Source organism: Anser brachyrhynchus (assembly GCF_964034855.1).
Source record: "Anser brachyrhynchus genome assembly, chromosome: 1".
Lineage (NCBI taxonomy): Eukaryota > Metazoa > Chordata > Aves > Anseriformes > Anatidae > Anser > Anser brachyrhynchus.
In genome coordinates this window covers 19,921,221-19,941,878 of record NC_137694.1, presented here as the reverse complement: position 1 = coordinate 19,941,878, position 20,658 = coordinate 19,921,221, and the positions used below count along the sequence as shown (strand labels likewise).

General features: G+C 36.3%; 1 long non-coding RNA gene across 1 annotated transcript in view; it reads right to left on the bottom strand.

Annotated features, from left to right (window-relative positions):
* Positions 1-259: 259 nt before the first annotated feature.
* LOC308181572 overlaps positions 260-20,658 on the bottom strand; it is a 61,269-nt gene continuing 40,870 nt past the window's right edge. The window contains exons 3-4 of the long non-coding RNA XR_013941505.1: positions 10,295-10,651; positions 260-5,557 (exon numbers count right to left, since the gene is read on the bottom strand). This is a non-coding gene — a long non-coding RNA (uncharacterized lncRNA). The remainder of the gene's footprint in view (positions 5,558-10,294; positions 10,652-20,658) is intronic.

The window sequence follows — 20,658 nt, the reverse complement described above, 5'->3', positions numbered from 1 at the left end:
TTTTGAGCACCAGGTTTTCGAAAGCTATACAGTGAACTCCATTAAACTCAAGAGGCTGTTCCTTCAGGAGACTGTCAATATTGCAATTCTTGCACTTTAGGCCTAGACTTTTAAATTTAAATGTTTTAGCTTTCTAATGGTATCAGCAACAAAGCAAATCCTGCCACGGGAGTACTTGGTGTGTGCTCACCCAGCTTCCTCACATACATCAGTTCACTGAGATTACGTGGGTTTGTATTTTCCAGGTGTGGGAGTAGTGTAGGAACATCTTATCTGATAGCATTAACTGTTTTTTATATTTTATTACAATTTTGATGATTTTCAATGTGTAGAAATATTTATAATGCTCAACTATGTATATTTAAGTTACCAACTTCATTTCTTTTAGGATGTTTCATTAATTTTCATATGCACTTCAGGAAAAATCTGCCTGAGGAGGAGTATAGAAGGGTTAGTTTATGAATTTTAGGGAGGTTCTTACATAGTTAAGTTCTGTCTAACTCTCTAAAAGGAGAGGGAAAAGGGGAAGAACAACTTAAAGGAAGTCTGCAAACAGAAATACTTCTGTTGTCCAAGTCTTTACCTTTCTCTACCATATTTAATCTTATTTTATTCCCTAAAAAAATAGCTTGATTCATCTTTATTTTTTTTATTTTTTTTTCTCTTTTTTCTCCCAGATCATTTACAGTAACGTTACCATGGAATCAGATATTACTTTAAATGTAAATAACATTTATGAATTTAAAACCAATGGGTTTTCACATTTATAGATTTAATTTTTGACACATGCTATACACATCTAATACACTGTTTGTATCTGAATTATCTGCATATAGAGAGATTAGAAAAAAGTTTCTTTACAGTTATGAAAAAAATCTGAGATTTTATTTGTCTTTTCTATTTTTTTTCCAAATAAAATTATGTGGAAAAATAGTGTTGTTAACTAAAAAAAGAAAACAAAACAAACAAAAAAAAAAACACAAAAAAAGATATGGCTGCTGAAAAACTAATCCCCTTATTTGAACATGTTAATGAAATTGTCTATACTAATTATCCATTGCTAGTACTACTTAACAATCATAAAATACTTTTCATCTTCAAAGCATACTTTATTAAAAGTGTTTGGAAGTGTCTGGAAGCTTTTGCTATTCAAATATAGATTACTATTAAGACACCTTTTAATAATGGGGACAATTAGCTGGTGGTAGAAATTACTTCGGGGTACGATGTATTATCCATCACTTGAAATCTTTAAATCAACGTGGGATGACATTTAAGGAGATACATTATGTCTTACACCAAAATGATGAGCTTGATGCAGAAATTATCACATGATTTGCCTGCTGTAGAGAAGATTAGAATATATTATAGTAATATTTCCTTCTGAGTTTAGATATATAATTTAAAAATAATTAGTAATTGTTTATTTTTAATTTCTAATTAGGGTATTTGTAACAAAGTGTCTAGGATTTTGCTGTGTTGCTGAGAAGAAAGTTCAAGCCAGATTAGGAGTAAATAAAATTCAAGTTTGAGCACTGTTTTCAGAGTTTAAATTTCTACCATATCACTATTAAGGTCAGTGCTTGAAAAAAATTATTTATATTGATTTTTTTTTTGCTCATTATGACACTCTAATGCTTAATATGCTTCTATATTAATTTTGAGTTATTAGGTATATTTTAAAATAATTTTAAAAGTCTCTATCACCACAACATATATGTATAAAGCAAGTCATTGCTGGTTCTGATGAGTAAGATAGCTTCATTTTTAAGGGCTTGATCAAACTGATCCAACAAATGGCCCAAATCCATGGGGATTCCCAAAAATGGGAAACAATGACACAAGGCTCCTAAGATCATAACTTGGGATTCCAAATACACACAGATGCCAATCAGCTTATTGAAATAAAATAAAATAAAATAATTCTGTTTTCAGAGAGAACACTCACTGTTGACAAAATTCCCATGTGTATCATGATTTATGCTAAAAATGTCTTGTATTCTCATTTTTTCAAAGACTATAAAAACGCAGCAACAGAGCGCTAGCGATTATTCATTCCTGAGACCTAAAAAATATTATTTCTAGCCACATAGATTTCTTCTTAGCTATAAAAAGGAAAAAAAAAATCTGTGTTTTACCTTGTCAGTGGTTTCCCACAAGAATTTACAGGTCAGGTCAGCTGCCAGCTAAAACTAATTACACCTGACATTACTGGTATAGTATTCAAAGTTATATAAATTATATTTCTAAATGAAAGCCAATAAGTCCCACAGGTATGAAAACAAACATTAAAATGTTTACAGTGCCTATTGGAAAGAATGATGATAAGATAACATCCCTGCTTGTGATATTACAGTTATGTTTGCATAGTTTCCAATATAAGCCTCCTTTTAAAGGTTTATCTTCTGACTGTTAAATCCAAGATAAAAGAGGCAAAGAAAGGCTTCAAACAAACAAATATATATATATATTACTTTAATCCTGTGTGGGAAGAAGAAGTAAAGAAGAAACAAAATTATATGGGACAAACTTGAGTTATAGAAAAAGCACTTTACTTATGAAGCTGCTTTGAGTTGTTATTTGCTCCCAAATGGCAAGTAGAACTTTCTAAAATGGCTTGAAAGTTTATTTTTGCTCTAATATACTTTTAAGTGCCCTTACCCTCTTTTCCTTTATACAATTTTAAAAAGCTTTAATAAATGACTTCGAAATAAAAGATAACATGTTTTACTCCAAATATAGATATATTTTTAACAGTAGGTTATTTTGTTCCAATTAAATTTTTCCATTTGAGTTCACTTATATACCACAAAAATGTCACTTGTATTCTTACTCCCATTTGCTAATGGACATTCAAACAGTAGTATATTGTGCTGACTTAGAGACTGTCATGATGATTTTAATTGAAGTTCCTGCATAGTACAGACTAGAGAATTTACTTATGTAAAGTTTCTTTGAATGGAAAATTCACCACAACACGCTGGATTGTTACCCTGCTTAATTACACTCAGGCATAACAATCTACATTTTATTAGTACCCTGAAATTTGTTTGGCCTTTCAATCTTGTATTTTGTGAATTGTCAATATTAGATCTGGATCTGGGCTCTGTTTTTCAGACACCTCTAATTGGTATCTTTCTGTTTATTCATCAACATTTTTTTTTCTTTTTTTTTTTTCTTCATGCCATATTCTTTATTTTAACTGTTTAACTGAATTTTGAAGCAACTTAATCAGTGATTGGAAAGATAGCGTATCCCATTCTGTAAGCAAGGCTTCCATGCTTCCTTTCTCAACTTTAATTTTATTCATACTGGAAATTGCATTGTTTGCAAATGACAAGTTTATCAAGCATTTCAAGCTTCTCTATCTTAATAAGTGGTTCCGTTCACTAGTCTTTGCTTACTTTAAGCATTTTATTCACTTTCAAATAAATCTATAATTATCTTGCATTTTCTTCAGATCAGTGATAAGTACACAGACCACTGCATGATTAGTACCATTTCATCACTGGTTATGCTACAGTACTCTTTACAGCCACCTTTTTTACACCTACAAGTAATTTTTTAACTCAGTTAAGTGTGTCAATTTTCTAAACAACCTATATCAAAAGGTTTCATATCTGTTATGTTGCATATGTTTAAATAATTTACATTAAAAAATAACTTACTTTGGATCCAAATTTTGTTAAAATATATTACAGTTTCATTAAAAATGTTGTTTATTTGTCAGAGTATTTTCTGTAAATGTTGATCACTTAATTTCCTATTAAATTATTAAGTAACTATTACTTTTTTTTTTTTTTTTTAATGCATCTCTGTCAAGTTGTTTGCAAATTCCTGTGCTACAAGACAGTGTTGTTAAATGTTAATGTAGAAGGAATTGTTCAGATTGGCTAAACATCAGCAGGTAGATGTTTAGCCATAACCAGCACACCTGGTTAGCTTTATTTATTTTTCCTGCATAAATGGTGTTAGGCAAGGGTGAAACAATTGTAGATCAAGATGGAGAGTGTTGACTTGATACAGTTTTGTCATCATCAATGAAACCAATGGACTGTATGAAAATCCAGTTCTATTCAAATAGCCATATTGGCTGTCAATCAACTCAGGGGTATTTGGGGTACATATGGCAGAAACATTTTCCTTTTTGATCAACCCATGCAAAAACCAGATGTAGTTGAAAAGCTTGGACTCAGGATAACAGGGGAACTTCTAATCCCTTAAAGCAAACATACTTTGGTTGTACCATTGTACTGGATCGGGCTGGGATGTTAACTTTCCCCGCAGCAGCCCATACAGTGCTGTGCTCTGCACTCGTAGCTAAAACCGCAATGGTATCACACCAGTGTCGTGTCTGCTGCTGTGCAGTGCTGGCACAGCATCAGGACTCTCTCTAACCCCCCTAGGGGTGGGCGAAGATGTGAGAAAAGAAACATCACCAGGGCAGCTGACCTAAACCAACCAAAGGGATATTCCATACCATATGATGTCACACTCAGCAATAAAAGGTGGAAAAAGGAGGAAGAGGGGAGGGGTGGGCTCTCGTTATGAAAACTTCTGTCCTCCTCCCGAACACCGGCTATGTGCGTTGAGGCCCTGCTTCAAGGATGTGGTCAAGCATCGCTCATTTGTGGGAAGTAGAGAGTAATTTCTTTCCTCTGCACTTCCACATAGCCTTCACTTGTTTTGTTTAGTTTTCCCTTTCCCTCCTCCCTTTTCCCCTTTCCTTTTTTTCCCCTTTAGTTAGATTGTTAATTGTTTAGTTAAATTGTTTAGTTAAATTGTTTAATTAATAATAATATTTCCTTAATAATTATTATTTTTTTCCTTCCCTTTAATTAAATCATCCTTATCTCAACCCGTGAGTTGTTCTTTCCTTTACTTCTTCCCCTCCTCATCTAAGGAGGGGGAGTGAGAGAACGGTTGTGGTGTTCTGCTGCCTAACATGGTAAAACCACCACAACCATACTTGGTTTTGCCAATGCCAGGACCGTTATAGAGCCCAGTGTAAATTTAAGACTTGACTGTGGACATCCACAATGTCTGTGTAACAGGCAGGACTGGCAACCTTTAAAAGGAAGTATTCCCAAACCATTGCATTTATCTGTGACTGATCATGTCATACAAAAGTAGATGGGATACGTGGTAGGCTGCACTTGTTTACATTGAAGGCAATCTGTGTATGAAAGCTGATTAAAGCTGAGTGAATCCTTGAGGTATCCATTCCTTGCTCCCCTTTCAGATTTTCAGTTTGTCCTAGCTGTGGGTAGACTTGGAAAACCTGAGATTGACACTTCACTTTATGACAGAGTAGTAAGACAGTCAGAGTGTGCTAAAGGAATAGACGCAATAAAGACATGGCCACAATCTGTTGGGAAGTGGGACTGTAGCAGAGTAAAACAAAAAATGTGAGCATTGAAAAGTGCCATAGTGAATTAAACAAATTCCATCAGTTTGAGTAATTCCTGAAACAAATCTTCTTTTTGGATTTCTCCAGAAGTAATGGGGTTCTGTACACCATTTATATCACCTTGCACTGAATTTGTGTAGTTTCATCCTGTGGAGAAAGAACAGTTCATTTACTGAAAGTAACTTTTATTTTTGCTTGAAAAATGTCTGTGGATATGTCATATTTTTGTGCTCTAGCTTAATATTTACACACACTTATTTAGTCCCAAGCAATGTAAATATAATAAAATGAGATTTCTATTAATATTTTCATCAGTCATACTTGATCAGTTCCTGTTATTGGAATGGGAATCTGGATGGCTTAAATCATTTAATAATCTGATCAATGAGCTGAGGGAAAGATTCTAGATGTAAATAGCTTACAGATTTTCTTTGGCAATATGCTTATGAGTAAGGAAGTCCTTTAGTGCAAAGAAAGGAGGAGGAGTTAGATACATTGCAAGCCAGACAAACCAAAACACCTTATCTATTTGTTCATTTGCAAATTAGTGCCTGCCTCTGATGCTGTACAAACACATACACACAAATGCAGTTGTTTTGAAAAAGTGGGACAGAAATGCACTCCAGAGTGGGGTTTTGGTCAGGAGACTTTTGATCTTGAATATTCCTTAAGAGAGAAACCCACAAACTACCCTTATTTTCCTGGAAGTTTAAGTACAAAAAGGTAGCCTGTATAAAGCTTATAAAGCTTATTGTTTCAATTAAAATTTTTTGAAGACACTACTTCCAAATAGAAGTATATAAGCTTTGGATGATTCTTTTTTTCCCCACAAGAGAAAAAAAACAAAACGAAACAAAACAAACAAACAAAGCAAACAAACAAACAACAACAACAACAAAAACAAAACAAAACAAAACAGGCCTTTTGCAGTTCTTACTGATTTTCCTTAGCTGGAAAAATGAAAATGCAATACAAATATTTATTATGTTTCAGGTAACAGACAATATGCAAGTAGTGTAGTTGAAAAGATATGATTCTCTGTCTCTGTTTTCTATTTTAGTAGTAGAATGATTTTATGACCTTTAAAATCTTCTATGCTTTTTATCAACTAAGAAATACCAAGATTTATACTTTGCAGCTGTGCTTCATATGATGTTTTAAAAGATCAGAGAATTCAGTTTTTCCAATAATTGCTAATTATATTTTACTATAAAAGTATGAATTTAGTCTCTCATAAAGACCTTTAAATTTAAGGTTTCTGTCCTATGACAAGATTCATGTTGGCAAATCCATTTCTATTCCTCTTGATTCCATTTATAGCATCAATGTCTAAATTAAGAATCAGCCAGTGACAGAGTGAGGTCATCACTAGACATGAATGCCTAGGTGAAGGCAGAGACATAAGATGAATTATGGGGTCCACTGAAACCAACAATAAAAATTCCAGTGCTGTATTTCACTTGGTATGATCATACCATTCTTTTCAAGATGAAATGAATGGCTTTTGCTATTTAATAAACATTTTCAATTAAAGACTTACAAACTTCAGTTATGAAAGGGGAGATTATATAATATTTACTGATTTGTGCTTCAAAGTATATTAATAATTAAATGAATTCTTTCACTTTTCTAAGTGTTTAAGAAAAAAGACCAGGATACAGTTTGTAGCAAATATTTAGCCTAAGTGTACATGAAAATTGAAGCTGAATTTTCCTTCCCTTTTCTAACCGTTTTGTGACTGTCTGTATTGCCAGTTAAATATGTAGTCCATACTAATAATAACACTGTGTCTACTAGTTAGTTAGTTAAAATTCTACTGCTACTGGACCTATCTCTAGGGAAGACACTTTATTCAACAAAATCTGAAGCTAACTCATGTTAAAGAGATAACTCCACTCAATCTATCCACTGTATTTTCCTCAATAAAAAAGAAAATATGCTAATAAGTATCACTTGAGAATAAAAATTGAAATAATCACTTATGAATTTACCCACAGCTGACAGCTTTATTAATCTCTGTAGCTGCTGTCATTTGATAAAGAACAACATATAATAAAAACTCTGCAAATTACCTAATTAGGCATTCTGCAGCAGAAGCTCTGCTATTATAACAACCAGTAATCAAGAGAAAAAAGATATCATTCGTCTTGGAAAGAAACAGCTCTTTGAGAATCTTTCTCATTTATGATGATCTAGCTACAAACCAATGAGAGAATAATGATTCATTGTCAACAGCAATATTCTGGCATGTAGCTTTTATTACTAAGAGATGAAGAAGAATCCTTGTGCTTGACAGGAAGTTCGTCTTCCAAAAATATTCTGGTGCATGTTTGTTACAGCTTGAACAGAAATATATCCCAAAACCTGTAAGCACTCTATCAGGAAAGCAAGGAGGACTCGGATTACTTTATTCATAGATCTACATGACTTTCTCCATTCCTTTGTCTTTCTAAGGAGAGATGTATCTAATCTCAAAAGATCTGTATCCAGTGCGAAACAATTCCTTCCAAACACTAATCATGTTTGAATCAGACATGTATCTGGGATAATGGGGATGGGTTTTATCTGATCAGTGGTAGACATCTTCATTTGACCTATTCACTACAGGCTAGAGTAGAACAGGATTTTGTTCATCTCATCCTGAAAAGAATAAAAAAAGTTAAAATAGGTCCTTGGGGACCTGTGATTAAAAATATCTACTTCTTTCACCTGACAGGAAAGGGAGCTAAGTAGCTAACACTGCAAACACCTGAAGCCAAGTGTGGATGCTTCTAAAATGTTTTCTTCCAGTGTGTTTACTGGTGGTATGTGTAACTTTATCTCATTATCGGAGTCACAGATTCTGTAGTCCTTTAATCTTGTGAAATATTATTAAATACTGTGGGAATGGAAAAGTAATAAGCTTTTGAAACTTCAGTAAGCCTGCTTGCTCAGTCTGGCTTTTGAGTAATGTGTCTTCTGCACATGGAAGTAAAAACTTTTTAACCTCCCCCTTTCTTTCTTTAAAAGGCCTAAAGGGAAAAAGAGGTGAAAGAGGGAGGGGAGAACAGAAATTTTCCTGGGTCTGGTTGGGATCAAGTTAACTTTCCTTTTAACAGTCATGTAGCGCTGAACTTTGCACTCGTGGCTAGAACAGTGTTGATAATGCACTACTGTTTTGTATATTGCTGAGCAGTGCTGGCACAGCACCAAGGTTGTCTCCCCACCTTCCCCAGAACAGACCAGTAGGCTAGGGGTGGGCAAGAAGCTGGGAGGGGACATAACCAGGACAGCTGACACAAACTGACCAAATGGATTTTCCATACCATTTGATGTTGTGCTTGGCAATAAAAGCTGGGTGAAATGAGGAGTGGAGGGACATTTGTGGTTATGCAGTTTGTCTTCAGATGCAACCACTATGCATGCTTTCCAGGCTCTGCTTTCCAGGAAGTTACTGAACAATTCTTGCTGATGGGAAGGAATGAATAAATTTCCTTTGTCTTTTCTTTCCGTCCAACCTGTACTTTTATTATTGAACTGCTTTTATCTCTATCCATGAGATTTTTAATCTTATTTTCTCCCTCTGTCCTGTCATACAGGGAGAGTGACAGAGTGGCTGGGTAGCCACTTGGTCTGGAAAACAGCCAGCATTAACCACACCCAAACTAAAAACTGTGTGAGAACATTTTCTTTCTAGAGATGCTTGTTTGTCTTGAAGGTATGAACAAAGCACTTCTTTTCCTCTGGAAATAATTAAAGAAGTTGCAAGAAAATTATGTAACAAAGGCTAGAGACACATTTATTTATTTATTTGTTGTGAATTTGAACTGTTCCAATAAGAAGGTATATACTCACTTTCTAATATCTTCAAGAAGTCTCAGCCCCGTATTTTATTTTATTCTTTCTCTGAAGTATTTCCTGTACATTGCATAGTGTAATTTTATCAGCTAACTGTTGTAGGTTATCATGATGCTCTTTCCTGTCCTAAAGCTTATGGCAGCATTGAATTTTTGTTAGGTTTAGACTTGTACAGAGCATCCAGTGACTGATGGATGTATAAATTTTCAAATTCTAAATTGAGATGAAATTTAAGATTAATTTTTAAGCTTAACAAAGAAAATACAAAATTAATTTTACTTTACCAGAATGTTTTTAATATGTGATTTACTTTCACTAATGTGATTTAATTTCACTAATGCAAGGCTTTAATTGCTTCCAGTCTATATATTCAAAGCAGGGGTTGGCTCTTAATGACAATAGCATTCAAAGCCCAAATATAGAATATGGGCAATCAAATGGTTAATTGTTCAAAAAGTAGATCATGCAATTTATTCTTCTCACAAACCTAAAACAAAACATAGTTCTTGGAAGTGCATTAGTTAAGAAAACATTCTATATATTTTATATGTTGTCCTGGTTCCAGTTAGGACAGAGTTAAGTAGCTCATAGTAGCTGGTAGGGTGCTATGTTTTGGATTAGGATGAGAAGAGCGCTGATAACATGCATATGTCCATATGTCCAACATATCCATATGTCCAACATATGTCCAGTCTATTTTATGCTTTGGACCATACCTTAAAAATATTCATCTTCATGTCTTGAGGGACTGACATGATTGATTCAAAAAACTGGGGGGCAACTCTTAACAACCAGATTTCTACAGAGATTCCTGTCTGAAAGGAATCTGTGTAAAACACATGAAAGAGAAAGACATGCTATTGCAGGCACAGCCAGCTCTCATTGAAGAGAAGTTGTCATTCAAAAGTGTATCATTTCCCATACAAATGGCTTCTCAGTGGTTGTTACTAGATATGCACATATTTATGCTTATTTCCAGGCAAAAATCCAGCCTTTTACACCTATTTTTGCAAGCACATACATTGATAAAAATTTGACATTTATTACCTGAGTCTGCCTGATACTTGACTACTCATCAGTCTTTCTGATAAGAAGTCTTTGGTTCTTCCTTTGTTCTCAATGATCTTATTAAATCTCTTCAAGCAGAAGACAAACAGAAATGCTGGAAAAATCTGAAAAAGACATCATGGGATGGCTCTATGTGCTGTAGCACCATTTTCACATGTAAGGTATTTATTCATTCACAGAATCACAGAATGGACGAGGTTGGAAGGAACCTCTGAAGATCATCTAGTCTAAACCCCCTGCCGAGCAGGATCACCTAGGATCATCCTCATTGCACAGGAGATGCACAGTCATTCTGCTTGAGATGCTTCATTCACTTTTGGTCATCTCACAAAGCTTCTAGAAAAGAAACTTTCAGTATTAGTAAAGCTTGTAACTGTGATATTTATAAATATTAACTTTACATAACATTCAGTAAAACATACAAGCATAATTTAAAAATAAATTAAAAGACCCAGATGGTATACAGTATTACTTTCTCTCATTATTTCTATTTTTTTTTTCTTCATTTTTGATAATTTCATCTGTCCAGGGTTCTTTGTCTTTTCATATATTTAATCTAAATAGGTTTGTATCCAAAATATTTCTGATCAAATATAATGCAAAATACATTATGAGAAATAGAATGTGCAATGTAATATTAAAAAATATAATATTAAAATATTAATTTAGGAAGATTTTATTATATTATATTTATGCTGTGAAAAAAAAGTACTTAAACATGACTTTTCTTTTTCATACTGTAATGCATTGGTAAATTTTTGGAACAAAAATGAGTGATAAATGGGTGATACTTTTTTTCCCCTTTTCCTGTTCCTTTCCTTTTCCCTTTTCCTTTTCCTTTTTTATTCCCTCTCTCTCTCCTCTCCTCTCCTCTCCTCTCCTCTCCTCTCCTCTCCTCTCCTCTCCTCTCCTCTCCTCTCCTCTCCTCTCCTCTCCTCTCCTCTCCTCTCCTCTCCTCTCCTCTCCTCTCCTCTCCTCTCCTCTCCTCTCCTCTCCTCTCCTCTCCTCTCCTCTCCTCTCCTCTCCTCTCCTCTCCTCTCCTCTCCTCTCCTCTCCTCTCCTCTCCTCTCCTCTCCTCTCCTCTCCTCTCCTCTCCTCTCCTCTCCTCTCCTCTCCTCTCCTCTCCTCTCCTCTCCTCTCCTCTCCCTCCTCCCCTCCCCTCCCCTCCCCTCCCCTCCCCTCCCCTCCCCTCCCCTCCCCTCCCCTCTCCTCTCCTCTCCTCTCCTCTCCTCTCCTCTCCTCTCCTCTCCTCTCCTCTCCTCTCCTCTCCTCTCCTCTCCTCTCCTCTCCTCTCCTCTCCTCTCCTCTCCTCTCCTCTCCTCTCCTCTCCTCTCCTCTCCTCTCCTCTCCTCTCCTCTCCTCTCCTCTCCTCTCCTCTCCTCTCCTCTCCTCTCCTCTCCTCTCCTCTCCTCTCCTCTCCTCTCCTCTCCTCTCCTCTCCTCTCCTCTCCTCTCCTCTCCTCTCCTCTCCTCTCCTCTCCTTTTTTCTCTTTCCAAATCTGTTTCCACACTTGTTCATGCATTTATCTTTGATATAACTGTAGACCTCTATTTCAAGCTTAGTTTAGTTAAAATCTTAAATGCATTGGATGATTGATTGGCTTGCTGGACTTAAGTCTACCATGAAAATTGCCATGACCTAACCTTGTAATGTTTTATCTCTCTGCCCTGTCATAGGAATTTGAATGAGACCCATATTTTAATAGCCCTTTACACTGCTACCGAATGCCAAATCCAGTAAGCATGACTATGTCCTTTACAATTATGAGTTGAATTGCTTCCTTCTGCTGAGGAATAGCTTTTATGTTACGCCATAACCTGATACAATTTTTGCTGTATTTCCTTGCCTTTCAGACTAAGAGGGAGTAAAACACATATCATCTCGATTATAACTTTATTCTTCTCATTTCTCCTTTCTTACAGTCTTATGGATTGATCTTTTCACTGTTGGTGTCTGGACTGCTAGAAAAGTTAAACGTTCTGGATTCTCCTTCTCCCTGTGTTGTGCATAGCAGTAACATGAACTTCCATTGCTCCAGTGTCTTCCAAAAAGGTTTTACACCAAAATGAAATAGCCAGCTGAGAAGCAAGTTATGTTTTTGCTTTTGGAAGCATTGAAAGAAAGAGCTTGAATAAAAGTTTTAATTCCTGTTCCTTCTTATCAAGAAATTCCATATTACCCATAAGAAAGCTGTTCTGTTAATATATCCCACATGACTTTTTTTTTTTTTTTTTTTTTTTTTTTTTACTTTTTTATTTCTTTCCTGCAGAGATATAGATTTGGAGTAGAGGTTGTTACTTCTTGTGAATGCATTGAGTATTCACATGACGGGATAAGCAATCCTCCAGCTCCTTTGGTCACTTCCAGTTGAACTGTTTAGGGAGAGGCTCCTTCCTCTGGACTTTTCTTCCCTTGGGTACATCTATGTGGAACTGAAACCCCTCTGTGATGTTCTACATCAGGCAGTGTAAGTCTTTTCTCCAGTCTTTGTCTGTGACTGCATATGATTACAGCACACTGAAAAATGCAAAAACCTGCGGCAGCAGCCAGAAGACAGGGTAAAAGATGATTCCTGAATCTTGGACCTTAGCCAGGGTTAACCCACCAAAAATGACCATGGGACCTAATCTGTGTCTCCCAAGTGAACCTTCGCTGGTCAAACGAGAATCACACTCACACCAGCTCTCTCTTTTCCTCTTTTTTTTTTTTTTTTTCCCTCTAAAGGACTTTGTAATACACATCGTGACATGTTTTACATGGGAGACGGCCTGCTTTACAGTAAGACACCTTTCCAATGCATGGAGTTGAATTTTGTGATTAGATTAAGACACTATTATTTATCCAGTTATCTTTTATGACAACATAGTGGCACAGGTCAACTTAAAGTATTTTAGTATCCACATATGGTTAATGAAAAGGATTGAAAATCATGAGAAATAATGGAAAGTTTGTGGGATCTGAAAGGAACATGTTTTTCAAAGTGAGAAGGGGCAATTCTCAGCGCTCACAGACACAAAGGTAATGGAGTGAAATAGTACTTCTTGTATCATACAATCATTATCAGCTCTATGTGAGTGATGTGTGAGCCTCCAGGAAGTAGCATCCCTTCTGAAAACTCTAGACATGCTGAGACAGTGTCCACACAACAGGTTGTTTTTGTACCGGGTGAATTAGTTCATCAGCAGGAGCTGTATCATGCACAGAGTGAACAAGGAAGAGACTCAACTGTCTCAACTGTATTTCTGGAGAAAATTTATTCTTGAAAATGCTCTCACTGTTTCTGTGTAATACTCACTTACCTGTTACTGACCTTCTAGGTATCCACATATTTGTCCTCTGACTTGTGTTTGAGCTGACTACTGGAAAAAAGGGTGGCTATTTGTACAGCTTCTGATTTAGGATAAGTAAAACTTTGACCTCTACTGAAATAATACATACATTTGAGTACTCCCTCTTTTCCACTCTGCCACAGTTTTTTTTTTTTTTATTTCTCTCCAGGTCACATTAGAATGAAATGTGTTTTCATTAGAAGCCATGAAGTACATCATGCCACATGTTGATTCTAGCAGAAATAGAGGCAACTCCAGAATTTCAGTAGAGTTGTCCTTGTTCAGACTAGAATCAGAATTTGAACCCTTCAAAAATTACAAAAAAAAAAAATCAAAAAAAAAACAAACACAACAAACAACCAAACAAAAAATTCTCATAAACAGTTAGAGCAAATGGGAAAACAACTGAAAGAAAAACATCAAGTATGAGGATAGAATAAAAGGTAGTGTTCCAGTAAGCATCTCTGTAATACCTCTGAACCAAGATGTCCATTTCCTGATATATGTTAAAACAAACAAACAAAAATAAACAAAAAAACTATAAGAAGAACCTGAACTGTTTGCTTCAGTGAAATTAAATGCAGCTCAGATATGTATGTGTATGCAGATGTAAAAGTAAAAATTGGGACTTTATAACAAAATAAGATGGAGGTAGGAGATATTTAAAAAAACAAGTCTATTACTAAATTGCAGACTAAAGCTACAGACATGGATATAAAAATTAAAATAAGACACAGAAAGAATTGAAATTATACAATTTAATTGAAAGTTATGTGCACAAATATATGAGCCAAAAATTTGGAAATTATTTCAAGACCTTATCTGTGCCTCCAAAATATTTAAGAAAAATACTGAAACTGCAAAGATTTTAGCAGAATTTACTTCTGCAAAGATGTGGTCCTCGTGCATACTGATGAGAGAAGCCCTGTTCTCAGGGGTTGTGACTAATTTTTGCCAACGTAAGTTTACATCAGTAAACATACATTAAATCAATCTAGACAATAAACCATATATAGAAGTAGTTCTTTAAGGGTTGTTAGTAGAAGTTGTCTACTAATCTGTCAAGGTTTTACATAGATGGCATAGGTTTACAGGATGTAGAGAAATATATTTTTTGTTGTTGTTGTTTTCAGAATTTTTCCTGGGCTTTCTTGTCAAGCATCACGAAGTGGGAGATCTAAAATGTAGTAGTGAGAATTCGTTTCATCACAGAACCACATTCTGGTGTAACATAGTCCAGTGTAAAGTGCTATGACACCACTACTATCAATTAAGAAGTTAGAGCAAAAGTTCCACAAGAACATGGGGAAACATTATTATTAATAAACTGAAGTAAATCAGGTGGTGAGAATGGCTTCTTTGGTTCTAACAATATGAAATATTGATCGAGATCTGAGGACAGACATTATAGAAACATATATGATGGGATTTCTACATAGAATTATCAGTAGTGTTTTATGAAGCAGGATATTGTCAGCGATGACATTGCGTGCTTTTCCCTTCATAAAAATGGACATTTTAGACAAGTTAATGAATGAATGATCACAGCATCTATTCAAGTAACAAAGCATATTATTAACAGTACTTTTCTTAACCTCTTTGTTACACAAATAAGGCAACAAGCTTAGATGTAGAAAAAAAAGTTTTATTTGTTAGAAAACGTGACTCTATTACCAGAAATCATAACATTTTAGAGGGAGGATAATATCCCAGTTGCTTTACAACCATCATCAAATATTTAAACCTTGAGCCTTATTCTGTTAATGTAAATGTAAAAGCTTACATTAGAAAAAAATACAATAAGAGTAGAATTTTTAAAAGTGCAATCTCTTTAAATCCACTATGTCAGCACTGTACTGCATTTATGAGCTGTGTCCACCTATGGTACTGAGAAAGCAGCAAATGTCCTATAACATCAACTCTTTCTAACCACATATAACATCTCCAACAGAAGTGGAAATGTTCCCATCACATATTTGATGGGAATATGCTTCTGCTATAAGTAAAAGCAAGAATTCAAGCTGACTAAAAATTCAAGAACAGGAAAAAAATTACAGTGTATTCATGCTCTGCTGTGGAAAATAAAAAAGTATAAACAAAAGAAGGAACAAATAACTCATGTATTCATCTTAGAGAGAAAAAGTTTATAGAAAACCCTTGTCAGACTTTAAATACACTTCATACTCTGCTCTGGGACTGTTCTTCATACTCTGTTTCTGGCACTGACATACTGGCCTTTTCCCTGAAGGCCGAGAGAGCTACCATTCCTCTAATGCAGTGCACCTGCAGCACTGGGCTCATCCTCCTTGCAGCACAGCCCTGCTGGTGCTGCTGCACCTTGGCATGCAGCTTGGACAAGGGCTGGGGCCCGCAGCCAGGGGTGTCTGATAGAGCATCCCAGGTGAATGCGGTCAAGGCAGTTATGGTCTGTTGGCATGTTCAGGCACCTGACACCTGGTAAACCAGGCTATATATTTTCTGCCCCACATCAGAGGATAAGCTTACCAATTCAAAAATATGAGATGCTAATTTTCAAAGAGGTGAGACACTGCTTCATCAACAATCAGCTGCTAACTAACTAACAAAAAAGAAAAACACACACATACAAATAAAACAAACAAACAAAAAAAACTAACAAAACAACCTCACCTCACCACCCCCACCCCAAAAATCAATTTGAAGACTAAACCACAGTTTCTGATGCCCGTGGAAATGCTGATATAGACATATATACACACACAAATTCTTTTTGACTGTAGTTAGCTTTGAATGTGACCCATATCCCACAGAGAGCAATATTTCATGATGTATGAATTACAGCAAGCTGAAAATAAACCAAATACTTTCACAGAAAATACTTTCTATAAACTGTAATAATCAAAAGGTTTCCTCTCACTTGCTATGTAATGAATTGAAACAAAATTTAAATTTAACTGAACTGTTGGCTCTATTACACATGGAAGATTTTTCCCCCTCTTTGTCTTAAAGCATGAGCCCATATTCTGAGATTGCTTTTATACAGTATTAAGACTCTACATAGTATAGCTTAAAATGGGAAATAAGTTTACAGGAATGCTGTTATCTCAACTACATTATATAAACATAGGAATTTCTTGTTCTTTGCCAATAAAGGCATTTCTGTAACTGTTATTTTACAGGATATATATATATTTATTCCTGGATAGCAATTTTTATCTTATCATACATGATTATATTGGAAAATATCAAAGCTGTATGCAACAGCTGAGGCTATCTTTCTTTTGAAGTTTTAACGTCTGCATTTCAGAGTAGCTTGTATATTGTTGAGACATAGAGTTTACCACTGAATTAGGCTTAAATTGTTGCATTCCTTCCCCCCCCCCCCCCCCCCCCAAAGTCTAATGAATTTGCTCTTTCAAAATGCATAATTCTGAAGTGCTGTGCACATTCAAGTCCTAAAACAGACAATGATAGCCTTTGCAGGTCATTTTAACTTTTCTCTGAATTAGAGCCTGTGGCTGTGTCAAAATGAAGCCTTAAACAAAACAAAGAACAGTAGTATGTGTCTGATTAAATTTACTCTAGTCTCCTTTGTGTCCTTGCTGTTCTCTAGAAAGGCCAATTACCTATATGAGAAAGTGAACATTTCACTGCTGAAGGGCAATATAAGGTCTTATTTCTCCAACTTAGTCATGGTGAAATACATATGCTACGGTTTTGGCTGCCAGAAATTGTTCTTTTCAAAACAAACGATGAATATTGCGGTTATTTTAGGGGATCTGTAGTCTCCACTGATGATTAAGAATTTGTTCTGAAAATGTCCTGTACTGGAGGCAGCTTTCTGTATAAAGCCTAGTCCAGTGAGCTGCTGACGGTCCTCAGTTGCTGCTGAATTAATTACCTCTTAGGAGTATTGAACAAGTCCCTCACTGCACTTACAGTCATGAATCACTTGGGAAATATCTTTATGAATAGCCAGCAACTGCTTAATTTACCAAAACCACTTGGACACCCTGTTAATTTTATTTAACACACACTGGTAGAGCAAGGAGAGTGACTGAATTCTGTGGGTTGCTCAAGTTTTCTCATTTGTATGTTATCCAACCTGTGTTCATTTATCTTGCTTGGGCTCTACATTTCAATGAGCAAAGTCTTTTCTTATGAGGTCTTTTTCTTTCCTATGTACTTCTCTGTATTTCCTTCTTCTTTTCCTGATATCTTTCCTTGTCATTTTACACAGTGCACCCTGGCAACCAAGAGGTCATTTTTGGGTGCATTAAACACAGCTTAGGCAGCTGGTAAAAAGAGGTAATTAAAGCCACTCCTATGGGGAGAGGCTGAGAGAGCTGGGACTGTTCAGCCTGGAGACGGGAAAGCTTAGAGGGAATCTTATCAATGTATGTAAATACCTGACAGGAGTGTGCAAAGAAAATGGAGCTAGGCTCTTTTCAGTGGTGCCAAGTGCCAGGCAATGGGCACAAACTAGAACACAGGATGTGCCATCTAACCATTAGGAAGCACTTTACTGTGTGGGTGATGGGGCAATGGCACAGGTTGCCCAGAGAGGTTCTGGAATTTCCCTCCTTACAGATCTTTAAAAGCTGTGTGGACGTGGTCCTGGGCAACACCTGTAGGTGTCCCTGCTTGCGAAGGGGGTTTGGACCAGATGACCTCCAGACATCCCTTCTAACTACAACCATTCTGTGATTATCCCTCTATATTTAGAGTTGTTGCAACCTTACCTTTTATATTATGTACAGTTCTGGGCTCCACAATATAAGAAGGATGTTAAGGTGCTTGAATGCATCCAGAAGAGGTCAACAATGCTGGTAAGAGGGCTGGAAGGCATGTCCTGTGGCGAGAGGCTGAGGACACTTGGTTTATCTAGTTTGGAGAAAAGGAGGCTGAGGGGTGAACTCATTGCTTTCTGCAACTTCCTGAGGAGGAGAGGTGCCAGTCCCTTCTCCGTAGTAACCAATGACAGGACATGCAGAAACGGCACAAAGCTGCACCAGGGAAGGTTCATACTGGACATCAGGAAAAAATCCTTTACTGTGAGGGTGGTCAAATACAGGAACAAACTTCCTAGTGAGGTGGTTGATCTCCCATGCGTGTCGATGTTCAGGAGGCATTTTAACTTTTGGTTAACTCCAAGGTGGTCAGGCAGTCAGACTTGATCTTTGTAGGCCTCTCCTCTCCTCTCCTCTCCTCTCCTCTCCTCTCCTCTCCTCTCCTCTCCTCTCCTCTCCTCTCCTCTCCTCTCCTCTCCTCTCCTCTCCTCTCCTCTCCTCTCCTCTCCTCTCCTCTCCTCTCCTCTCCTCTCCTCTCCTCTCCTCTCCTCTCCTCTCCTCTCCTCTCCTCTCCTCTCCTCTCCTCTCCTCTCCTCTCCTCTCCTCTCCTCTCCTCTCCTCTCCTCTCCTCTCCTCTCCTCTCCTCTCCTCTCCTCTCCTCTCCTCTCCTCTCCTCTCCTCTCCTCTCCTCTCCTCTCCTCTCCTCTCCTCTCCTCTCCTCTCCTCTCCTCTCCTCTCCTCTCCTCTCCTCTCCTCTCCTCTCCTCTCCCCTCCTCTCCTCTCCATCCTTATCCTATCCTATCCTATCCTTTTGCTTTTTTTTTTTTTTTTTAATTTTCTTCCTTGTTCTATGCATCCATTCATCAAAAAAGGAAGTTTCGTGTCCAGTTTCTTGTCTTCTCCATTCTTTCCAGTTTCTCAGTTATGGATTTCCACAGTATCTTTCTCCTACTCTAAAACTAAAAAAAAAATATTTTTTTTTCATTCTTTCTTTTGCTCTTTGTATTTATCACATCCTTTTGCTACTGACGCCTCCACAGACTGTCTTGCATGGGATCATCTAGTCATGTTTTCATGCAGCTCATCTTTCTACCACTTTAAACCTACAGACTTTCTGGCTTTTTTTTTTTTTTTATACACACCCTGAGATTCACTTCAGTATCACTTTATGTGCAAGATAAGCTACAAAGTTGTTGCCAAATTATATATATATATATATGTAGAACAAACAAACAAACAAACAAACCAAAGAGCAACACTGATGTTTTGACAGATGTTCCAACATGTCAGGATCCCATCTTATGCATTGCTACCATTAATATCCTTTTCTGAACAGTAAAGAAAACCTCACATGAAACCATTATGGAGACTTCAACAAATACTCTGAAAAAAGGACTAATTAGTGGCATAGAGCTAAAAGAGAAATGTAAGCCAGCTTTAATAACTAATTGGGTAGCTTTATGGAGAAGATAACTGATTAGATAAGGATAATATGTCAAATTTAATCTATTTGGAATTCAGTGAAATTATAGAAATTTTGTCATGAGGGAATGACTAGCAACAGTGAAAAGGAGAAATAGAAGAGAAAGGCAGGAAAAATTGGCTGAACTGGCATAGGCATAGTGGATTGCCTTATTTATGATTACAAACAGGATTAGGATGTTATGCCAGTTATGCTAATAATAATTATTTTTGTATGTCACATTTTGAATATAGTATTGTATTAGACAATCAGAATATGAAAGTAAGCATGGCAATTTGATGCATTTATCAAAAAAGTTCAAATCCAATATTTGTGGTGTTCCAAGTATTCCAAGGAATATTACCCAAATACTTCTACTATATGTAGGAAAGAATTAATAGCAAGGAGCTACCTTAGCAAATCATTGTGCTCGAATCTGATTAGAAAAATTGAAGAAAGCTTAATTAAAAGATAGAATCAATCTGGCTCGGCTGATACGGTGGGAAGCATCTCTCTTGCTAGAACACACTGAAAGGGCTTGGTCTGCTGGAATTCAGTGAAGGCTGAAATAAAATGTGATCACTTTCTTCTTTTTTTCCATAACAATTTTAAGGGCCATATATCTGGGGTATAAGAGTAGGAGAGAGAAATAAAAGAGACATGTTTGTATGAAAACAATCACATACTGAGCACATATGAATCAAGAATATACATATGGTAGAAGAATTATGGTTTAATTAACACTATGAAAAGAAATAGGATTAGAAACCATTGGTTTTAAGA